Raw genomic sequence first — 23,598 nt, forward strand, 5'->3', positions numbered from 1 at the left:
GGCTGTGTTGAAATACCTGCACTACAAAAGAAGATTGGGTTTTCAAGTGTTTCCCATGGAAATGTCTCTGAAGTAGTTTATACATCTCTTCACAGAATCATCTAGGTTGGAAGAGACCTCCAAGATCACCGAGTCCAACCTCTGACCTATGCTTTCCCTTCCTTTGGTTTTACATGTGAACAAGAAACAGGAGCTTGTGTTTCTTGTGTCTCTTCTTCCTGTAAACGCCAGTCATCCTGACTGAAAAAAAAAGATGTTGAAGGTGTTGTAATATTAATTTAGTGATGTTTTTAGAAAGGACTGTTGTTTAGAAAGGAAAGGAAAACATAAGTTCATACAGATTTTATTTTTTTATTTTTTTCAGAAGGCCAAGCAGTTCTGCTGCAGTACATACTATGGATGCCACCTGAAGGTTGAAATATGGAAAGCACCAACATACTCACCATCCTGAGAAAAGGCATCTGAAAGCCTTTACTGTCCATATGTCATGTTGCAAATAGGCACTGTCTAGGCCCTGACTATTCCACCAGGCTCTGCAGCATCTTTGCCTCCCTGGGACTTTGCTTGCCCATGTGCAAGACCAGCACTGGTTTGGTGCAGGTGAGTTTGGACGTGCTACATCACTAAGGACTTGTCTCATGTCCAGGGAACTGTAGGCTGACACTCTCTATTGTCACCCAACTCACTCTGCCCTTCTTGCTTGGGTACAATGGGACAGCACCAGGTTGGGAGGACGTTGCCCTGCTGTCTTGGTGATGGCCTGGGACTCCCAGCTTGTCTTTGCAGATCAACCCACTGAAACATGGTAAGACTGTAATTATACTAAAATAGACCAGTATTTTCTCAAGAAATTTACTAGTCTTTTCAAATGTTGCTCTGTGCATCAAATCCGTATATAAAAGAAGTGGTAAATCAATTATTTCAACCTAGAAAACTAGAGCAGGAAATAGTCCTTTTAGTTCCACATACAAAGGCTCCTATTAACGTGGCTTCTGAATTGGATCTGAAGTAAAGCTAATCCTCCCCTTGACATTTACAGAGTTGGTTGATTACTTCTCTTCTGAGCCATCCATGTGGAGCATTGCAGGTTTTCATAAATTCTTTCCTGCATGTTCTTAATATTATGAAGTTTTTCTGATTCCTGTTTTAAGCTCTGCACATTAATAATTCAAAGTTTACAAAGTAAAGCAAAGCAAATGACAGATCAAACCTGGCAGAGCACACTGGGAGAAGAAAATATCACTGAGACAAAAACATTTTAACTGCAGTGGCCAGAACCCTCTTGACCATAATAAAACTACTTTCTGACATCAGATAAAGGCTGATGTGGCAAGGTGGCAAGCTTGAGGCTAGTGTTGCAGCTGGTATTCGTGCAGGGCTGACTTAAATGCAATACTTACACATAGAGGTAGAACTGAAGGAAGCAATCCGCTGTATATTCTCTGCTCAAGAAAACCTTATAATTTCTCCTAGTACCGACACAATTTATTTGAATTTACTTAACTGTGTTCGACATACTCCATCCCCATGACAGGAGAAAGGGAAAGGGTTATCAATAAATATAGTAGAATGCAAATACATAAATGTTTTATATTAGAACTGTGGTGGTAGCCAACAGACCCATCAGATGTCAAAGTCCCACTGTATGCAGACACTCGAGTGAGCAGGAAGCAGTCACTGTACCACAGAGCTGACAACTCTATGGAGACAGGCAATGGAGTAACTTTTGTCCCTATTTTTAGGAAATTGAAGTAAAGCGAACTTAAGGACTCAAATACATGTATGGGACATCTTTATAGGCTTTGAAAAAGTATTGATTTTTGAATCAGTTCTGTCCTTTTGAAAATGCAGGTCTAAGTGCTGTACTGCAGGTGCTAAATTTAAAGGTTTTCTTTAAATTCTGACCCATATCCAAGGACAGCCAAGGAAAGGCTGCCTCTAAGGAAAATAAAACAAGCAGAATTCCATCAAAGAGCTTACCTCTAAAATCTCTCCGGTGATACTGCTGTGACTCAGAAACAGGTGTCTACAGTGGATCTTCACAGCCATCACATCCAGTTTTCTGCTACCACTATCAATCCCCTCTAATCTTACCTATAAGTTCATCAGGCTTTTTATTGAAATTAAATAGGTTCCTACTTGAAGTGCTGTTACCATTGCCTCCTTATTCTATCATTTCAGAGGAGGTGGTTAAAAAAATATCTTGTTTCAAGCTTGAATTTATTTTTGACGCATTCATACTTATTTATTCCTTGTCAATGTTATCTTTTTCCATTTACATAACATAGCAATTCTTCTAGCGTAAGTAGCTCTTCTTGTCTTCTTGGTTTAACCTCCTTTTTTTCCCTACACTCTATGTTGAATTTACTGACAGCAAGTTTAACCTTGGTTTTGCAAGGTTAAATGTGCCCTAATTGATCTCTTAATTGAGCTCTTTAATTGTGCCTCTCTGATCAGCTGACCTCTCCACATCCTGCTATTCTAAAAGCTCTTCTCCACATCTGTTGCAGTTTTGATAAGTTTATCTTCAGATGGGGTGATCAGGCCCAGAATTCTTCTTCCAGGTGACTTCTTGCTCAGGCAATGCCTTCAGAAGTGAGAGCACCAAGCTAAGTTCCCTTCTCTGAATGAGTGAGTATGGAGTATTTCACACATACTAGAGACCTATTCAAAAGGTGGTGCGGCCTAGCTGTATTTCAGTCACTTGTAGGTACTATTTTTCATTCACTAGAAGAAATTAAATGTTAAAGTCTAGCAACGCTATCCCATAACGCTGTTGAGAGCCTTAAGCATTAGGCTAGACAGCTGTTTTCTTTCTTTACCTGTGTCAGTGCTGTCGTAAATGAGGAAAGTTGCCTGGAAGACACAGATCCTGAAATTCTCTGGAGGGCTTCCTGGTACATGTGTTCTCCCCTGCTTTTGGGCAGGGGCATAAATTAAACCTGGCTCTCCCAAGTCCAAGGATGGCAGATGCTACATTGAAATAATTTAATGCCTTTTCTAGGTGTAATGCCATCAAGAATAACTGAGAATTGTAAACTTCAGATCAGTCTGGACTGTTTTCTGCTTAGCTTGTATTAGACCTGTTGCATTGGGGGGAAAAAAAGGGGAAAAGAAGAATGATGAATGACCAGTGTCACTTCTCCAGTAGCTTAAGTAGGAAACTTAGTAGCTTCCCCTAACAGCCAATGAGGAAAACGGACACTTTGTTTATTTGCAGGCTACTTGATTCCGTGAAGTACAAAAAAAAAAAGCATGTGAACAAGGAAGAAACACAGCTTCAATGTTTGTGCAGTAGAACAGTGCAGCCATTTGTTAGGAGGGCTCATAGCTCGTGAACACAAATGGCTGGAGTAACCCCGTGTGCTTCATAGTCTCTTATTATGCAGACACATTGCAGTAAGCACAACTTGTTTTCACACTAATTGGTTCCCTGATGATGACCTAGAGACATTGTTCACTTTGATCAGTGAGAAGTCCGGAAGATTTCAGAAGATTTTGAAATGGTATTGTGTTCCTTCTTTTTTATTATTATTATTTTTTTTAGGTTTTATAAGCAATACATTCCCCTACAAAGTTAGCACCAGAGGAGTAATAGTACAAGGTTGGTGTTAAACTTATTATATGAAAATTACACTTGGTAATGATCTGAACTTTAAAAAATACCTGCTTCTTATTTCAGAAATGAAAGAGCTCAATTCCTTCCTACGTTTCATTTGTTTTAAGGCAGAGAAGGAAAATGGTATCAATTTTTCTGCCAGCATATTAAAACATGTTTTTATTAACAAGTAATTGCATTGAATCTTGGAAAGGATCAGCAGCAGCGGAAAATACTTCTGGAAAGCTGAAAGATGTATTTCAGATTCCTTTGAACAAAAATGTAAAACTGTTCCAGGAGGGTATTTCCCTTCCTTGAGTATAGGATGGGAGAATTTTATGTAAGTTCTACTGCTGAGAGCTATTTTAAATCTCCTTTGTACTCAAGTAATCTGTGAAGTAAATGCATGTCTGGATGAAAAGGTGCCCTGTGCCTTGTTAGAGACAAAACAAGTACAAAATTTCTGAAAGCTTAACAAATCCAAGTGAGATTCGGAGGGAACCACATTTTAGCTGTTTGTAGGTTTTATTTCCAGTTCTGGTCTAGTACGGATCAGAAGAGAAGAGGCATGGTGGATCTATCCTATGGCAATCTTTCCAGGACAGCCTCCCATGTGGATGTAGCTGTAGCAGTGTAAAGGTTCCAGAGGATTAGAAAAAGATCATTGCTGCATGCAGCTGAAATCTGCCACTTCATTTAGCTTGTCTAAAAGAAAATTGAGAAGCAACACCACGTAACACGGTGGACTTTGGTCTTGCAGAGGAGGGCAAACCAAAAATAATGACTGGAAGGTAAAGTTAATAAAAATCAATTAGATTTTTTTTTTTTCCAAGTGAGAGTGACTGGGGCTATCTGTCAGGGTATGTGGTGGGTGCTGGGGCTGTAATGGAGACTGCACATCTGATTCTTGGTTGCCGTTGTGAAACATGCAAGGTACAGAACTCAGAACAGGATGAGTGTAAGTGTAATAGCCTGAAAATAAATGGGATGGATGCTGACTGAACAATGTGACAGGCCCACTTGGTCTTAAACACTCAGAGGGAATCTTACTTTAATCAAGCACGTAGCTGCTGTTCCTGCAGCTCTGAGTTCAAGACGTAGCTGTGGCAAACGTTACTGAAATGCAGCAGCAGGCCTGTGTCTGTAAGCAGATGGAGAATGGTTCTTTGAAGAAGGTGTTAGAAGTAATGTGTGGGATTTTCAGAAGGCCCATTTGAATCATGTGGCAGGATATCAAACAATGTTCTGAAGGCTTTATTGGGGAGATGGTTCTCTCCAGATTGCCTCTGGGAGTCAAAAATCCTGAGAAGGTTGATTAATTGGTATTAGTGGCCATATGACATGCAGTAGCTTGGAGGAGTTGGTTTAATCATGCAGAGGTCAGATGAGGTACATACTGCTGGCAGGCCTGGAGAAGCGTCCTGGAGCTTGTGTTTGAAGGGTGCTCAACACAGCACTGAAAGTTCCCTTCAGGGAAAAGTGAACAAGGGACAGGGATGGAGGAAAGGCTGAGTGTGTGCAAGGGTTGTCAGAGAGGCCTTTACCTTCCAGCTAAGTTCACTAAACCAAGGAACTCAGTGAAGCCAAGTCATTTGGAGGCATCCTTCCAGCCCGAAGCCACTGCACAATGCCTGTGAAGGGAACCTAAAGAGAATGGTGCTCTGCAGCCTGTCCTCTTTGCTGCTGTTCATATTGCTGTTGAGACAGTAGGCACTGTGCAGGCTTCCCACTTCCTTGAGAATGTTTTAAAATGCCTTGGAAGAAAACAAACCACCTGTCCTTTGATTTTCCCTCTTGTAATCAAACTTAATTTAGTGATCTCTTAGAAGAGAGAAGGTCTGGTGACTGGTTGAGCCCGAGCCCTTCTGAATCCTAAGGGTAAGTCACTCACTGAAGATTTACCAAAGAAAAGGCTGATGTCCCAGCCTAACCAAAACAGGCAACAAGAGTATAAATCCAAGGTATCCCATAGAAAGTTTCCTCCTGTATCTCATCCTTTTCCAACCAAGGGTGCAATTCTCTTTTCAAATCCTCTGTGGGCTGCTGCAGCAATATTGTAATTTGAGGCTAAAAGGAAGATAGAGTTTTTTTCTCTAAAGAAATAAAGAAGCAGTTTGATTAGAGTATGGCAAAACTCCCAGCAACCCTTCTGTATTTTTGGGGGAGTGCTTGACCTGACAGCACAGCTGGGACCTTGTGGCTCCAGATAACTACTACTTTAGCCCCGGATTTGGTGTTGGTGGAATTTAATGAAATTTCATCCATGGTATGGCTGAATGTTTGTGGGTCAGGGGTCAGTGTGTGGGTCCCCATTTGACCACCCAGCTGGAGTGCCTGGATTTGGCAAGTGGGCATGTCATCAGGATCACTGCTGAACAGACTGTGTCTTTCGAGGAATGTACTTCATGCACATTCATTGCTGCAGCATGTGTTCCTTGGCCACCAAATGCTGGCAGGAAATTTGTGAAGGATACAAAGCAAGGTGGCTGGAAGGAAAAAAGACGCCACTTGCATGGAAATGTTCATATATTGGAAAAGGACGTCTGTTTTGTAGTAAACAGGCTGTTAGGTATGTTTGTTATTTTTAGCCAATAATGCACTTGATGAAAGAGTGCTCTTGATAAGGAACAGCCTCTGATGTGAGGGAGATGTACAGCGGCAGGTTGTTATTAAGGCTAGCTTGATTGGCAGCTGTAAAAGTAAATAGTGATGCTGCTCTTGGTTAGCAAGCGGCAAATGGGGGGATTGAACAAATTTTCAGATCATTAAACAAATGGAAAGCTTGCTCAACATCAAAGTGTGGTTTGGTGTTTTATTTGTAGCAAAAAAAAAAAAAAAAAGTCTGGACTTGGCATTTCTGCAGTCCTTGTGTAGCCTCCATCTGCTCTGCCCTGCCTGGGAGCAGGGCTAATGCCATGGAGAGGAAGGGGGATTTTAACTTCTAATTTGTATGGGTAGCTTTACAGTGACATTTGTTTCCTCAGACATCATTTCTCCACCCAGGTTCTGCCTCTTTTGTTAAATCCTGTCCTTCAGAGAGCCAGGAACACAAATCTATTGCTGAGACCAAGGGCTGCAGCCATTAGGTGCGTCAGCCAGGCCCCGTGGCCCCATATCCAGCCTCTTTCTGTTAGAAGGCAATGCAAGGACCATGGTCAGTCACATCGCCTAATTAGTGGAACTAAGATGGAGCTAGAGGAAAGTTACTGGAACTAGGCTGATGATAGAAAATAAAGTAAAATTTTAAAAATAAAAGATTGAAACATATACAACTCACATAGGGCTGTTTATTGCTTGTAGATGATTCAAATGTTGCCCACCCCTTTAAACCTAGGCTCACGGGGGTCCCAGATTGTGCTCTTCTCTGCTCGGGGTTGAGTTTGAGCTTATAGTTTTCAAATTTACCCATTCTACCTGTGAGCATAAATGCTGTACCATTTTTTATTGCAACCTAAAATGGAAGATAGCTCATTATTTAAATACAGCATTAGACTTCCCCTTGATGTTATCCGGTAGTCTTTGTGCTCTTTCAATGCTACTAAAGTCTCTAACTGAGCTACCACCCTCTAATGCAACTCAGAGACTAACAAAGGGGGAAAATGGTAAAAGTGTTGTTTATCTCAGAGAAAGGCTGCTGACTGAAAGTTTGATATAAAGATGCTCTAATACTTCTGGGAAAAATAAATCATTTTTTTTTAATAGCTCTTTGTAATGCAAATGTTCTGTAGCAGAGCCTGTGGAACCCTGTGTTATTAATCACCTTGAGTATCCAGACATTATTTCTAGGACTGTGCCTTTTAGCTAGTGGGAAAAACTATAAGCATACAATTTAATTTTTTTTTTTTTTAAAAAAAAAAAGGAACTCGTAAAATACACAACAAAGGAAAAACCCCTACAAATCAAAAAGAAAAAAGAAACATGAAGGCATTTGATTTCTCCTCACTTACCACACCTGTACAGGAAGATAGCCATCTGATTACTTATTGCTTTGAGATGACTGCATCAGCCTGGGATGGTTTTTCTATTATTATTGTTATCATCATTTTTGCCTCTCTTCTCCCATGCCTCTTGTCCATAACAGAGATGAGGGAAATCGTTTGAATAGCAATCCTAGCAGTAGTAATAATCAAAGAACTGTTCTGTTCTTATTTCAGATACAAAGAAAAAAAAAATCATTGTTCTTTTTCCCTGTTCTCTGCTCTTAACGTAATACATTATGGCCACTTTTTATGTTCTTGTTCATCTTGGGGCAGATCATGATTTAGGTGATTGATTGCAGAGAGGAGTAGGAGCTCCTGCTCAGATGTGCACTGAGGACAGGAGTTTCACAGCCAGTTTAAGCCAGAAGTGATTTTTTTTGTCTTCCTCTCCCAGCAGTGGAGAAAGGACATGGGCGTATCGTGAGGGTGTTCTGCTGGACATGGCTGGGGTGTTGTCATTCACCTTACCAAGGCCGCCTGCCATGTGGTTTGTTTCTTCTGCTCCTCAGACAGCTTTTTTGCCATAATCAGTCCCATTTCTCACACCCAAAATCACATTGCTTAGTGGTTTTTAATTGGAATGTCCCACCTAATTTAATTTTTCTTTGTAAGGTAGTCTAAAATATTTGTTGCTTTCTGTGATAAACAGAAGCCAAATAGGAAGTTGCATCACATTTTCCCCTAACTGAGCAGCAGCTTTCTGGGAGGATTGGGACAAGGACACTCCCCAGCCCGGTGTGCTCAATAGACTACTGCCTGCTACTGATCTTCCAGACGAGGGAGGAAGCTGCGTCCTGTAGTCTGAGGGGAATGAAAGAAGACTTCAAGGCCTTGGAGTGGTTGGTGAAAGAGTCTGGGGCACAAATTATTTTCTCTTCCCTCCTTCCATTTTCAGGTGATGACCTGGGACAGAATAGAAGGGTCCAGTTCATAAATGTTTGTCTGCCTGACTGGTGCTACAGGCAGGGCTTTGGGTTCTTTGATAATGGCTGCTTTTATAGGACACCGGGCCTGACAGCAATATGCAGGGAAGGTTTATCTCACAGGGGCAAAAGGGTTCTGGGACAGGAATTAGCAGGGCTCATTTGGAAAGCTTTAAACTAGATCCAAAGGGGGATGGGGTTGTAGCTGGGCTTGCACCGGTGGGGCAGCACTCTAACAGTGATGAAGACTGGGAGACTATTACAGGCCACCAGATCAGGATGAGGAAGCTGATGAGGCCTTCTACAGGCAGCTGAGAGCAGCCTCACAATCACAGGCCCTGGTTATCGTGGGAGATTTCACCTACCCTGACATTTGCTGAAAGGCCTGCTCAGCCAGCCACCCGCAGTCCAGGAGGTTCCTCCAGTGCATGAATGATAACTTCCTGATGCAGATGGTGGATGTGCCAACTAGGAGAGGAGCACTGCTGGGTCTTGTCCTCACTAACAAGGAGGGGCTGGATGAAGTGGTGAAGGTTGAAGCGGCCTTGGTTGCAGTGGCCATGAGATGGTGGAGTTCAGGATCTCATGGCAGGAACAGAATACCAAGCAGAATTGCAACCCTGGACTTCAGTAGGGCCAACTTTGGTGTTTTCAAGCAATTGCTAGGGGAAATCTCAAGGGACAAGGTATTTGAAGATAAAGGGGACCAAGATAGTTGGTTAGTATTCAAGGACTGCTTCTTCCAAGCTCAAGATCAGAGCATCCCAACAGGTATGAAGTCAAGGAAGGGAGCCAGGAGACCTGCATGGTTAAACAGGGGCAAACTCAAGTGGAAGAGGAAAGTCTACAGATCATGGGAGGAGGGGCTGGCCACTTTGCTTTGGCATGACAAAATTGTCATGGTTTTGTTCATGACTGTTTTTTCTGTTCCATTATCAGGTGTGGTTACAAGCCAAAAGGGATGCTTGCACCCAAGACAGGCCCAGAATTAATAGATGTAAAAGCCGCAGGTCCAGTATATTCTGGTGGAAAAAAAAAAAAAAGCTGTGCCCCAGCTTTTCCTACAGGATAGGCATAAGGAAAATAGTGGCAGCTTCTGTGGTTTTCAAGGAAATAGAAAATATATTTGTGCAAATTCTGGCAGCTAGGTTTATTCTGCTAGGTTTGAGGCCACTTCTTCCCAATTGCATTCCTGTCTCTGGTTCAGGGCTGTGTTCTTTGTCTTTCAGCAGCTGTGCAGCAGTGGGCCCTGAGGACTGAAGACTGTGTTTTGATCCTCAGCTCCTTTTCAGAACTAATAAATAAGTTAACTGCTGGTTTATATAACAGTTTGGAAGTCCACACCACTCAAAGGTGTATTTCATTGGTGTGGGGAATTAGCAAACAGTACCACAGCACTATAATTGCTGCTTGTTTTCCCTCTGAAGCAAATAGATATAGATTGTTTAGAAGGGCAAACCTGTGCAAGAGAAAAGCATCCAGACACCCAAACACCAGCTTACAGCAATTAGGGATGTATTATTGGCATCAATAGGATTATTGTCATTTTTAAAGTGTGCAGCTGCTTGTGATAACAGTGCTCTCCCAGGAAGGCAGTGGATCACCAGTATGTCGGGCCAGCAGTCACTGGGGCGGGCTGGGAGCTGCCCACTGCTACGCTGAGGTTGTTTTTCTTGGAGGTCCAAGGCCACGTTTCTCTTTCAGTGCCTCATTATCACTGCTGGTATTCTTAAGGCAGCCTGTATGCCTCAGCCAAACTTGAAGCCTGCCAGCCTGCATGGTGCAGTGGGTATAGGTGGATGGGAACTGTCTGATCAAACAGCTTTTTAAACAGAAAGCACCTGAATTTTTTTTACTCCTTTCTAGGAGACGGTGCAGCTTGTGACAGACCAGTCCCCCCACACCAGCCTGGCCCCAGGTGCTCCTCAAGTCAGTAGCACCCCTGGCTGCAGAGCAGGACTGCGCTGGCTCCCCTGGTGGAACTTGCCAGGTGGCACTGACTGCCCCCCCATGCTGCCCAGCACTGAATAAACATACCTACTGTCAAATGAGTCAAATAAGTGTCAAATAAGTCTCGAGAAGCAATTTCACTTTCAAATATGGGGAAAAAAAAAAAAAAAAAGAGAAGTGATTTTTAAGTGAAATTTATTTCAGTTTCTCTGCTGTGGAAGACATGGAAGCTTATGTTTTCCTCTGAAAGAGAATCATTTCTGTACTTTTAAAGCAGTTTTGGATTTCACACTGAACAGACATGCCTTCTTTCAGCCAGCTGCCTGGTATTCCTTGTTGCTGCCGTGGGGTCACTGCACATGCTCTGAGGCTGCCCTGAAGTTCTGCTCCTCGGTACAGAGGGGCAGAGCCCCTTTACTGCTGTGAGTGCTTCTTGTTTCCTTTTGTACTTCACAAAACAAAGGCAGGTCACCTCAAGCTTCTCTGCCTGTGTCTGCTCTGTTGTCAGGAGCCCCATTGTACAGTCTTGTATTAAAGCAGCAGGCTCTGACTGCATCTTTTAAAAAGGACACACGAGGGCACCATGGAGGCGTAAGCCTCATCTCCCTCTCCAAATTCATCCTTTCCAGTAAACCTGGGCACTGCAGCAAAACAACATATTCTTCCCCATAAGGAACCCAGGAGCAGCAAGCAGCCTTACCCTGCCCACTAGCAAGGCAGGCCTTTGGCCTCACTCTCCCCTCAGCTGCCTTCTGTGCTGAGAATTGCCATAAACGGAGTTTCTAAGCGGCTTTCTTAAACCCAAGCACAGGCATGGCCACACGAGGCAGGTACCCTGCCCAGTGAAGTCAACACAGATCTGCACTTCCTGAATTTCAGATCACTCAGCCAGAAAATCACTGCAATGACCAAACCCAAGACACATCCATTCTGGTGGTGTCTTTGACAGGCACTAGGGGTTTATCTTCGGCAGCTTTCAGAGGCACTGGCCATCAAGATCCTTGTGTGCGCTGCAAGAACGAGGTAGGACCCAGTGTTCTCACCCCACCCTGCCCCACTGGAGAAAGCCTCAGACTGGCAGTTACGTGGCTTCCTCTTAACCCACGCAGAAAAGTAAAGTTGCTTTTCCTGCTTCTTTCTGTAGTGTTTGTGGCCTCACCAAAATCCAGTGTTTGGTCCAGAGCTTGTACAGAGTGACTAAGCAGATGTAGTGCAGCAGAGCTACCCACGTGAAAGACTGTCACAATTGTTTATGCAGCTTTAGCTGAACTGAGAAAGAGACAATAAAAGAGCCTCCAGTCTCGTTTAATTACCTGTTGGGAAGGAAATTAAAATGACCGTATTTAAGTTTTCACTATCTCCTGGTGACATTTAGAGATGGGGTCACACTTGGCAAAGGCAAAGTAATCAGCCAAGTACAAAACCTCACACAGCCCCATTTCTTGTTGCAAGTGGGCCATTCAGTCTCTCTTCTCCCTTCTGCAGGTATGCCATTCATTTTATTAGTCCCTTGTGAATTACATTGCAGACAATGACATAATTGAACTTAAACAAACTAGACTAGACTCTCCTATGGTCTGCTGAACATTTATGTCACTCAAACATCAGGAGACCTCCGGAGAGCTTTGGGTTTTTGTCCTTTTATCCTTTTCTTAAGTACTTCAGAAAAATCAAATGTCAATGACATTTTCTAGAATAAATAGTTCCAGTGAAGCTGCACAGAGATTTGGGTGGTCATTTGTGTACAACAATGAAACGGGATTAGTTTTACCTTAAAGACAGAGTTGTGAAGCTCCCCACAGGCATCTCAGGAAATGCTAATTCTTCCTGACTCAGGTGGATAAAAGATTATGACTCAAATGGGTACATTTAAGGGAAATATCTTCTCCCTAGAGCATGGTGGTTCTTTTTGACCGTGAGCCAGCACTGTGCCCTCATGGCCAAGAGGGCCAATGGGATCCTGGCGTGCATTAAAAGGAGCATGACCAGCAGGTCAAGGGAGGTGATCCTCCCCCTCTACTCTGCCCTGGTCAGGTCTGGGCTCCCCAGTACAAAACAGACAGGGATCTGCTGGAAAGAGTCTAGTGGAGGGCCACAAAGATGGTCTGGGGCCTGGAGCATCTCCCCTGTGAGGAGAGGCTGAGAGACCTGGGTCTGTTCAGCCTGGAGAAGAGAAGACTGGGGGGGGATCTTATCAATGTTTGTAAATACATGACGTGTGGGAGACAGAGGGATGTGGCCAACCTCTTTTCAGTGGTTTGTGGGGACAGGACAAGGGGCAATGGCCACAAAATGGAGCCCAGGAAGTTCCACACCAACATGCGAAAGAACTTCACGGTGAGGGTGACGGAGCACTGGGACAGGCTGCCCAGGGAGGTTTTGGTGTCTCCTTCTCTGGAGATATTCAAGGCCTGTTTGGACGCCTGCCTGGGCAGCCGGCTGTAGGGACCCTGCTTTGGCAGGGGGTTGGACCCAATGAGCTCTGGAGGTCCCTTCCAACCCCTACAATTCTGTGATTCTTATCTAGAGTTTAGTACCAACAGATTAAGAATATGTGACTTAGCTGGAGAGATCTGTATGTTTGTCGTGTTATATGTTGCTAAGAGGAGCAGGGGATGCTGTGGCTTTTACATGTTGTGTGGAACATTGCCTAGGCTGCTAATGAAGTAGGGTCAGATTCTTGGCTGCATAACTTTGTGTGGTTACAGCTTAGAGTAGAATAAATATGGCTGCATGTAGTTTGCCTTGAATTGAAACTTGCGATCTGAACAATCATTTTATGAACATAATGTAAATAGTCTGGGATTTGTTTTGCTGGGGCTTCTCTTCTGCATACTGTTCTCATTGCTATCTGCAGCACCCAAAGTGCTTCTTTTTTATCCACGGACACATGAAGACTCAAATGAGTTTGCTCAAAATGATTTTGACCCTGGGCGTGGAGAATCAATTCCAAACTGACTTCAGCCCAGAGCCTAAGTGAGATACAAGCAACCTGCATGCCCTGGGACCTTGACTTCCATGTAACTTGGGGATTCTTCCTAGAGAGCACTTAAGCTTGTACTGAAACCCCTGTAGGTAGATGCTAGCTGTAGCAGGCTCCAAAGAGATGTTAATCTTAAATCTAACTAGTTAGAAGAATTAGCACTTAAGAGGGTTTTGTGCTTTTTTCTTTCTTTTTCCTAATTTCATGGCAGTAAACGTGATTAAATGGCTAATACCAGGCATGAGAATCACCTCCCTGTGTTCTCATTAGCTGAGTTGTTCTCGCTCTGCATTAAACATTTATGATATTTATAACAAATAGTGCATGCATTGTTGTGTTGAAACAACAAACTTCCTCAGTGAAGTAATTAGGATGTGGGTCAGAGGTTTTTATGTAACAAGTCAGACATTATTTAACTTTGAAGAAATCTTGTGCTAGGCCTTTTATCAATAAAGTCCATTTGTTTTTAAAAAACCTTAATCAATAAATCCTAATTAAAATCACCTGTCAGATAAGTAGTAGTCCTTAAGATTTTGGTTTTATACCCAGGAGGGTTCTAGCTTCCTGATGACATAAGTGACTAGTCTAGTCTACTGACTAGATCAATAGCCTGCTCAATAATTGTTTTTTGCTACGGTTAGAGGCATTTGGCTGGAAATAATTAGAACTGTTTGTGATGATGGATTTTTCTGAAACTTGCTGTAATACCTGAAGAAACTCTTGCCTGGATGCCTTGAGGCACGGGCAAACCTGCATTTAGTTCAATGTGCTGCACAATCCTCCTAGCCCTTTCTAAGAAAAGACTCTGTTTAATTTTCTATAATCTGACTTCCAAAACTCGGTGTCCACAGTATGTGCTCTACAGCTGATATGTAGAATCATATCGCATTTACAGCATTTCCAGCTTCAAATGTGGTGATACTTGTCTACAGTTCTCTGTGGGAAGCACTGACATTTGGTAGTGGTCTTCGACCCCAGAGATTTTGGGTCTTCAAACTTCAGCGTGACTTGTGTTACATGGCATTGCAAGGACTTTCCTCCTTTCATGTATAATCTGTTAGTTTCCGTGTGTGTGTATTAGTAAGGGATAGTTACACTATTCCCCTAAGCCAGCGTATAGAAGATGACAAGAGTGATTAAAAAGTGGAAAAGTAGATACTGCTATGAAGCACTACATACTTTTGTCAAGGTAAGTATCAGTTTACATAGTGAGAGTGGCTGGTAGATCCTCGCAGTTCTGTCAGGATAAGGCTAGCTACAGCAGTGGTCTCAACTCTCCAAGAATTTGGAAAAAAATTGAAAGTGTAGATAGCAGCCAGTATTATTATTATTATTATTTTTTTTATGATAAAGAGGCTCTAATAAAGATTAGAAGCTTCTCTTAAAAAAGCCTCTTCTAACCAGCAAAGGGAATAAGAACATACTTGATTTAACCTTAAGCACATGAGTAGCACATGGGTACTTCTCTTTATTCTTTTGGGGCTAACTAATGCTCTTTATTCTTTTGGGGCTGACTAATGTGCACTGGTAAGGTTTCTTTGTTGTTAATTCCAAAGTATGTTGTCACTCAGTGCGACTCACACGTAGACCTCCTTCTGTTGTCCTTGCAATGTGTGTTGCAAGGGTCAGCCAGGTGGCCCTTCTCTTCATAGATTGCTGTGCAATGAATCTCCACTAGTCAACATCACAGCCTATGCTAGCACATGCCTTTGTCGTGTTGCACAGCTCAGTAATAAATACGTCTGACTTCTGCATCACATCCTTTTCCTGGGATGTCTGTTTGCCTTTGTGCACAGAAGCCAGTCATACGTATTTATTACTGGGACAGAACAATAATTAGGAAATTTTTCACTTGAATTCTGCGTTTTACACTGTTACTTGGTGTTGTGCAGAAATATGTTGGGGAGTAAACACAACTTGATTGTAATGACAAGAAAGAGAAGAAATATTTATCTTCAGTAGGAGCATAGTCTCAAAAATGATTATAGTGGTAGCTTTTGTCACGCTCTTTCTTCATCCCATTTCCTGTAGGTTAAGACTCAAGTCACTGATGCAATATCCCAGAAATAACATTTCAGTGTATTCCCAGACGCCATCCTCAGCTGGGTATTTGTAGCCACTTGCACATAAATTACAGGGAAAGCTTATAGGACCATAAAATATTTTCAGTAAAACCTAAAACCTTTGACTTCTTAGCTTGCCCATGACAAACATCCCAGCTATCTAAAAACCAGATCATGTCCTCAGAGAATAGAGACTTTCAGTCTTCATAATCATTTAAAAAGAGAAAGATATCACAGATGGAATGGCTAGAAATGAGAATCCTCCTGAATGTGAATTTATCAAGGTATCCAACCAAGTAGCTGACCTTCACAGACTTAACCCTGCCTTTTACTGAACCCTTAGTTAAATCTGAAGGGTAAAACAGATTTTATACCTACAACGTATAAATACGTATATGCACATATATACACACATTTGTCTACAGGAATTTACATGAAAATGTATTTTCCTAGGGAACAAATATTGTGAACAGGAAACAACATCAGGTTCTTGTATTGATAGGATGAATTATCTTGACAATAACAAAAAATGAAAGAGCTACTTAGATAATCTAAGTGCCTGCTTTTACAGTACTATATTTAGGTAGGATGATTCACTCTTAATTTAAGAGGCAATTTACATAACAGGGCAATGTCACTTAAGTGTCTAAATGTCTAGATCAGATTTTCCAGCTTCCATGAAATGCAAAGCTGTAATTGATCTCTGTGTGAAGTGAACTCTAGGAAATCAAACTACAAAGCATTTTGCAGGGACATGGCCATACGGTTCAGTTTAATTCATCAGAACTACCATGTAGCATCAGACTGATATTCTAAGTCTGAAAATGGCCAATCACTTATACTTAGGCAAAGAGTGTAAGAAGCAAGGAACGTGGTGTGATCCTTCCCATGGCATAACCTCCTAGCTTGCTGCTAGGGATTTTTGATACTCAAGGTTGCACCTAGAGCATTATGTTTAATAGCTACTTAATGAGTCAACCTGCCATGAACTTTTCAGCCCATTTGTGAACCTCGCTCATTTTGAAACCATTTGCACTTTTGGTTGCTAAATATTCAAACTATGCATCCGCTGCCTGATGCTCCTTGCTTTCAAAGACTCTTGGACATCCTCATGGGAACACGCCAACTTACAGTGACACTTTCTCCAGTTAACCAGAAAATAGAAAACCAAGGACAACCCTTCCAAATCAGCATCAGTTTTGCAGGATGACAACTTATGTATTTGGAAGGCATTGTTTTTTGTGTATCTGTAGGACTGATAAAGTCAAACTAATAAATAATCATAAATGATCTATACAGTTTTTAATCTTTGAAAACCTTTTATGGGTTTTCCATCTTTGCATCCTCTGTAATCCTCTGTAACTGCTGACTCAGTGGCAAACAACTAAGCTTTGATACAGTCATAAGATCCTGTGCTTTTCAGCTTCCCAGGGACTAGTCAGTGTGCAAGCAGTCTTGATTTTCAAACAGCCTATCAGTTGGCCCCCTTTCCCTCTTAAGCCATTGACCTATTTTCAGATGATGTGTTCAAGAATTCATCATTTTGAAGCAAGTGGTCCACAGTCTGAGCAGAACATATCTAAATCTATTTTAAACAATGCAAGAGCTATACATGAATCCTTGTCTCATTTCCTTTCTTGTTCAGAGGCTTCTAGGAGTGTATCCTAAACCTCTAAGTAGACCAGGACGATTCCTTTCTTCCCCCATCTTTTCCTGTGTAGCTTTGGGTTTGGGTCCAGGTTTCCATAATAGTAATAAACCCTTTTGTAAAGATGTCTGGTTTGCTCTGTCACAAGATTTTGCGCTCACTTTTAAATCTCAGGCTATTAATTAGGTTTTCCGTCAGGAGATTAGTTGCTCATTTGTCCACCTGAGATTTGCTGTGGACAGTAGCCAGCTCTTTGAACAAAAATGTTTTGTTGTGATTATAAGCTTATCAAGAGTTTACAGCCCTCCACCGCTAGCCTTGTGCAGAGGTGGGGTCTCTTCTGGCACTGCCAGGGATCTCAGGCCAAATGGGTTTCCAGAGAGTCTTGTGGAGATGTGGGGTAGTTTTTGCGCTCAGGGACAGCCAGGACAGGGCAAAGTACTGAACAGAATCCTGTGGAAATGGAGAAGATTGTGTGTGATTCTGAGAACAATAAATACGTATCATATGTAATCACTGTCCACACTCTAATTAGCATTCATTCCTTAAAAAAGAGGTAGCAGCAATTTCCTGCGTTAACAGTGCTGAGCATTTTGGTGTCAACTCATATTCCAACACTTAACCATGCACCATTCCATGAAACGGAATGGGAGAGTTCCTGTGAGCACACAACACTGGCAAAGGCTGGGCTAAAGCAGGGAGAGGGGAGGAGGAGGAATGAAATAGCAAAATTGAGTACGCAATGTATAGAAAACAACAAACAAATTCACTCGCTACAAAAAGCAAAATGTGAAGACCTTCTGTTGAGCATTTAGCACCTAGTGCTTTGGAAATCCAGATGAAAAATATTATAAACTTGCAACTCCATGACATTCTGGTCCAGCATCTGTGTCTTTGGCAAAGAAGTTGGATTTTTTCCAAATCTGTTCCTGAACTTCCAAAGAGCAAACTTCAAGTTATTTAAAGACCTAGTAGCTGAGATCCCCTGGAACACTGTCCTTATGGACAAAGGAGCTAAGCAGAGCTGGAGACTCTTAAAGGATGTTTTTCGTAGAGCACAAGAACTCTCCATCCCTCTGCATAAAAAAGCAGGCAGGGAGGGCAGACAACTGGGATGGCTGAGCAGGGACCTGCTGGTCAAACTGAGGTGCAAGAGGGAAATGTACGGGCAGTAGGAGCAGGGATGTGTGGCCTGGGAAGAGTACAGGGATGTGGTCTGGATGTGCAGGGGTGGGATAAGGGAAGCCAAGGCACAGATGAAACTGATCTTGGTAAGGGATGCAAAGAATAATAGGAAGGGATTCTAGAGGTACATTGCTCAGAAAAGAAGGGCCAGGGAGATTGTACCCCTTCCTGGGTACCTGTATCCCTTCATGGGGAAGGCTGAGGTACTCAATAACTTCTTTGCCTCCATCTTCACTGCCAGTCAGGCTTCCCAAGTCTTCCGTTTCCCTGAACCCGTAGATGGGGGAGCAAAGTCCCACCTGCTGTAAGTGACAACCAGGTTTGAGACCACCTGATGAAACTCAATACATACAAGTCTATGGGGACTGATGCCGTGCATCCCAGGGTCCTGAAGGAATTGGCTGATATAGTTGCCAAGCCTCTCTCCATCATATTTATTTGAAAAGTCCTGGCAGTCAGATGAAATCCCTGGTGACTGGAAAAAAGGAAACATCACTTCCATTTTTAAAAAGGGTAGAAAGGAGGACCTGAGGAACTACAGACCAGTGAGTCTCACCTCTGTGCTTGCAAGATCTTGGGGCAGATCCTCCAGGAAGCAATGTCAAGGCATATGCAAGACAAAGAGATTATCCAAAACAGCCAGCATGGCTTCACCAAGTGTAAATTGTCCTTTACCAATCTGGTGGCCTTCTGTGATAGAGTGACTGCAACAGTTGACAAAGACCAATCCATGTCATCTACCTGGACTTCTGCAAGGCCTTTGACATGGTCCCACATGATATCCTAGTCTCCAAATGGGGGAGAGATGGATTTGATGGGTGGACCATTCAGTGGGTTAGATGAGGCCCTGAGCAACCTGATCTCGTGGGTTGCATCCCTGCCTATGGCAGAAGGGTTGGAACTAGATGACTTTTGAGGTCCCTTCCAACCCAGGCCAGTCTATGGTTCTGTGATTATTAGTGGTTTAGATCATTTCCAAAGAAATATATAAATGATGACACTAAAACTGTAGGAGTTTGTACCTGGTACAGAATAGGTGTTGTCCCAGTGAATTATCAGTTGCAGACACTGGAAGGATGTGAACAAACCTTAAGGCAACTCTGAAATAACAAAGGTTATGCAGCCTGTGTCCTTTGTAACCTACTGTCGGGAGTTCAGTTACTGCTGCTTAATACTGAATATTCATGAAGTCAGTAAATGAATAATTGGGATACATTTACATTTTATTACTGATATGGGATAGCCGGGGTATCTTACAAAGATGCTGATGATTCATTTTGGCATGACAGTAAGAGGGTGCAGAGGGAATCTGTCAGTATGACTTGCTAATGCAAAAGTAATTATTCCATTTTCTAACTTAAATACCAAGAAAGACACTGATCTTTAAGAGTGAATCTGCCTAGTAGTGCCTTTCACTATGTATTAGAGATCTGTACAGAGCCAGCATGCTGCAGCTTTATCTTTCTATTTCTGCAGTAGCTGAAGAAGTGAGGAAGAGGAGGCAGAAATAAACCTCCCCAGAAACACAGAAATGGCTTAGAGCTCCTGTAAGCTGCAGATCGATCCTGATGCACTTGATAAATGAGGAGGATTAGATAAGTGATTTGAGTAGAAAGTAATAGCAATGGAAGGAGCTTTCCATTACACTGAGACCCTAACTCTCAAAATATAATGAAGCTTTTATGGGTCAATTTAATTATAGTTGAGCTATACAAATATTTACCATGGCTACATAAGAAAAAGTTGCATTCCTCTATCTAAGCGCACTCCATAAATACAGCTGCTATAAAGATATGTAAAGAAGGTAGAATTGAAAATTTCAAAGAAAGCTAAATTTACAACTGGCTTCAATTCATCCCATTGTGCTTGTGATTTTGAATCATGGTCTTCTCCTACACAGTGCCGTTCCATTGATGTCCTCATTGCCGTATTGTATGCCAGCCTGTACTGCAGGGGTCACGTCATGCAGTGTGTTGAAAAACTTGGGCTGGGGCTGACCAGGCCTGCTGGTCCTCCGCACAGGGCCACTGTTTGCCCCCATTTGTGTGTGGTGGGATTGTGGAGGGGAAGAAAGATGGCCCGGGAAGATGGTGGCTTTGGCAGTGCGTATGTATGCGAGCGGTTTACCTGAGATCTGCCGGTTGTCGGAAAGAGGTGAACAAAGCAGACACAAGAGTAAAGGCAGGTGCAAGCCTTCAGGCAGCTCGTATACAAGAATTTCCAGACCATGTACTCTACATCTGGCAGACAGCTCACATTATATGTCTTTGATAAATAGTTCTTATTAAAGAGAGAGAAATTTCTCATTCCCCAGAGAAGTTGTTTCATACATTTTTCAATCTTTAAGCAAAATGAAAAAGTTTAATGAAAAAGCCTCTATTCAGCCGCCCTCACTGAGCCTCCAGTCAAGATTTTCCTGAAGTAAATAAATTCTTAATTTGCTATAGATAATGTCTATCAGATGATAGTACCAGAAGCACAATTGAAAATGAAAGAACAGCAGACTTGGAAAAGACATTATTACCCACTTTTCCATGAACAGAACCATCAGCATGTTGACTTAAGGCAAGGCTGTCAAGGCAGAAGGAGCCAACTGAGGTCATGCAGAAAGGTTTTAGGTGGCCTCTTTCCAGAGCAGATCAGCCATGCAGATGTGTATGGGATGCAGTATGAATCTTCAGTTCACTTGGTCCAAACTGCCTTCAGGTTGGGGTTGGGGTTTGGAGGGAGAGAAAGTGCAGAGTCCCGTTGTGAGTGGGGTTGTGTAAAGGCTCCCAAAGGGAGTTCAGGTCTACCCAAAGGTTTCTGTTGGGAGCACTTCAGAGAATTTGTTGAAATGTCTGGGGCAGGGCCAGCAGCCTGGGGCAGGCTCTGGGAGGATGTGCAGCTTCCAGTGGCTGGTTCCCTTCCTTTGTGCGGGCTGGCACTGAGAGGGACCGAGAGGTCCCTTTGTCCTGCCACAGCTGTCTGGCAAACCTCTGACAGGTTGCCTGCCTGGGAGAGTAGTACCAAAATGACTTCCATCAGTGGGACTGAACAGAGGTTCTTCTGAACAGCCCCTGTGCAAGGCTCAGATGGGTAATTCTGGTCCCAGCATTGCTAAGCACGGTTCTTCCCTTTTTGTGTGGGTCACCAAAGCCAGGGACAGGGAATTCCCTGCCACACCTTCTGCTTTTCTGGGGCCTTTTGTTGCACCCGGGGCAGCTGCTCGACAGCATGGCACCAGCAATGGCGAGCAGACCCCTTCAGCCAGCGGGCTCGTTAGCCTCGTACGCTGAGGTTGCTGGATACAGCGGTAGACTTTTAATCAGCCTGTTCCCTGACCCACCTCATCCTTCCAGTTCTTCTCTAGGAAAACCTGAGAGTGGGTCCGCAGAAGAAACAGGTGGAAGTTACAGCGATCGGAACCGAGCTTGGCTGCCCCGTGTTGCCACCCACACAGCTCCTGTTCTCACATGTTTAGGGGACATTGGCTCTTCTGACAGGCTTTTCTGAGGATTAGAGAGCTCCTCTTTGTTCCCGAAATTACCTCCTTGCTCATAGCACGAAATGGTTTGGCCGACCGCTTCCTGAATGGCAGCTCTGACGAGCGAGGCACCTACAATCTGCGCAACCCGTAGCTCCACCCACATCACTGAGCACTTTTAAATAAATAAATAAATAAATAAGTAAAAAAGGCAAAAAAAAAAAAAAAACAACAAACAGCCGAACCCAGCCGCTGCGGCTTGGCAGGCGCTGTGCAGCCGCCCCCTGCCGGCCGGAGGCGGTCCTGCAGCCCCGCACTGCCCCTGCCCGCGGCCAGGCGGCGCCGCCCCGATCCGGAGTGGCTCCGGAGTGGCTCCGGAGTGGCTCCGGGCGCGGTGCCGCGATGGGGCCGAGGGTCGGGGCGCGGCGAGCGTTCTCGTTGCCTCCGGTGTGTGCAGAGTTCAGGAGGTGCGGGCTGCCGCCCCGCACGGTGTGCAGCACCTCCTGGGCCAGCAGCTTGGGTTCTTGCACTGCCCTGCCAGCAAGGGGGCTGGGAGTGCATGGGAAACTGGGAGGGGACAGAGCCGGGACAGCTGGCCGCAGGGGTGTTCCTCACCATCCCGTGTGGCATCGTGCTGAACAGCTCATACGGGGTGGCTGGGGGGGGACAGGATGGGCAGGACCGCTGCATGGGGACGGGCTGGGCATTGGTCAGCAGGTGGTGAGCAATTGCACTGCGCATCGCTTGCTTTGGGACATTCCTCACTGTCAGCAGCAGCGTTATTGTTACTTCCCTGCCTTTTCTGTCCTATTAAGCTGTCTTTATCCTAGCCCATGAGCTTTGACTATTTTTTCCTCCTGAGCCTCCCACAGTGCCGTTTGCTGTAGCCACCCTCCAGGTTAAGCCAGAACAAGAACACAGGTGGGAAAGGGTTGGATGTGCACCTCCTCGTTTGGCTTTCAAAAGGACACAGACCAACAAGTTACTCTAGTGAATGGTGTGATTGGGCAAGTTCTCCTGATTAGGGAACTTGTCGGGACAACTGATCTTCTTTTCCTGATGTTATTTTTTCATAATACTCACCACAAACACTTGCTGAATTTGAAAAAATTACAGAGAGGTCATCTGTGACGTTTTGGGTTTCGGGTCTGGGGTTTGGGTCCAGGGCTAGGGGTCCAGGGCTACGGCTTGGGGTTGGGGATCCAGGGTCAAGGGTCCAGGTCTTGGGCTCCAGGATTGAGGGTCCGGGCTCGAGGGTCTGCAGTCGAGGGTCCAGGGCTGGGTCTGGGGTCAAGGGTCCGGGCTTGAGGGTCTGGGGTTGAGGGCTTAGGGCTGGGGTTTGTGTTTTGAACTTGGGGTCAAGGGTCCAGGCTCAAGGGTCCAGGGTTGGGGCAGGGGATTAGCTCCAGGTCTGGGGTCTGTTCCAGGGTTTGGGGGTCAGGGTTAGCTCTGGGGTTGAGGCTTGGAGTGAGCTCTGGTTTGGGGTTCAGGATCAGCCGTGGGGTCGGGGCTCTGGGTCTGCTCTGGGATCTGGGGCTCAGGTCTGGGGCTCGGGGTTAGCTCTGGGGTGGGGGCTCCGGAGTTCTGGGTTCAAGGGCCTGGGGTTGAGGGTCTGGGGTTGGGGCTCTGGGTTCAAGGGTCCAGGTTCGGGGCTCAGGGTTGGGGACTTGGGATCAGCTCCAGGTCAGGGGCTAAAGGTCAGCTCTGGGGTCAGGGCTTAGGGTCAGCTCCAGAGAGGGGGCTCTGGGGTTGAGGGTCCAGGATCAAGGGCCTGGAGTTGAGGGTCCGAGGCTCAGGGCTGG

General features: G+C 44.2%; 1 protein-coding gene across 1 annotated transcript in view; it reads left to right on the forward strand.

Annotated features, from left to right (window-relative positions):
• The window catches only part of OTOS (otospiralin), a 475,301-nt gene that overhangs the window by 444,792 nt on the left and 6,911 nt on the right, over nt 1-23,598 (forward strand). The window contains exons 11-13 of the mRNA XM_068691723.1: nt 365-805; nt 2,511-2,631; nt 11,331-11,474. The gene's annotated coding sequence lies outside the window, so the exon portion shown is untranslated. The remainder of the gene's footprint in view (nt 1-364; nt 806-2,510; nt 2,632-11,330; nt 11,475-23,598) is intronic.

This window comes from Anas acuta, chromosome 9 (assembly GCF_963932015.1).
Source record: "Anas acuta chromosome 9, bAnaAcu1.1, whole genome shotgun sequence".
In the NCBI taxonomy this organism is placed as follows: Eukaryota; Metazoa; Chordata; class Aves; order Anseriformes; family Anatidae; genus Anas; species Anas acuta.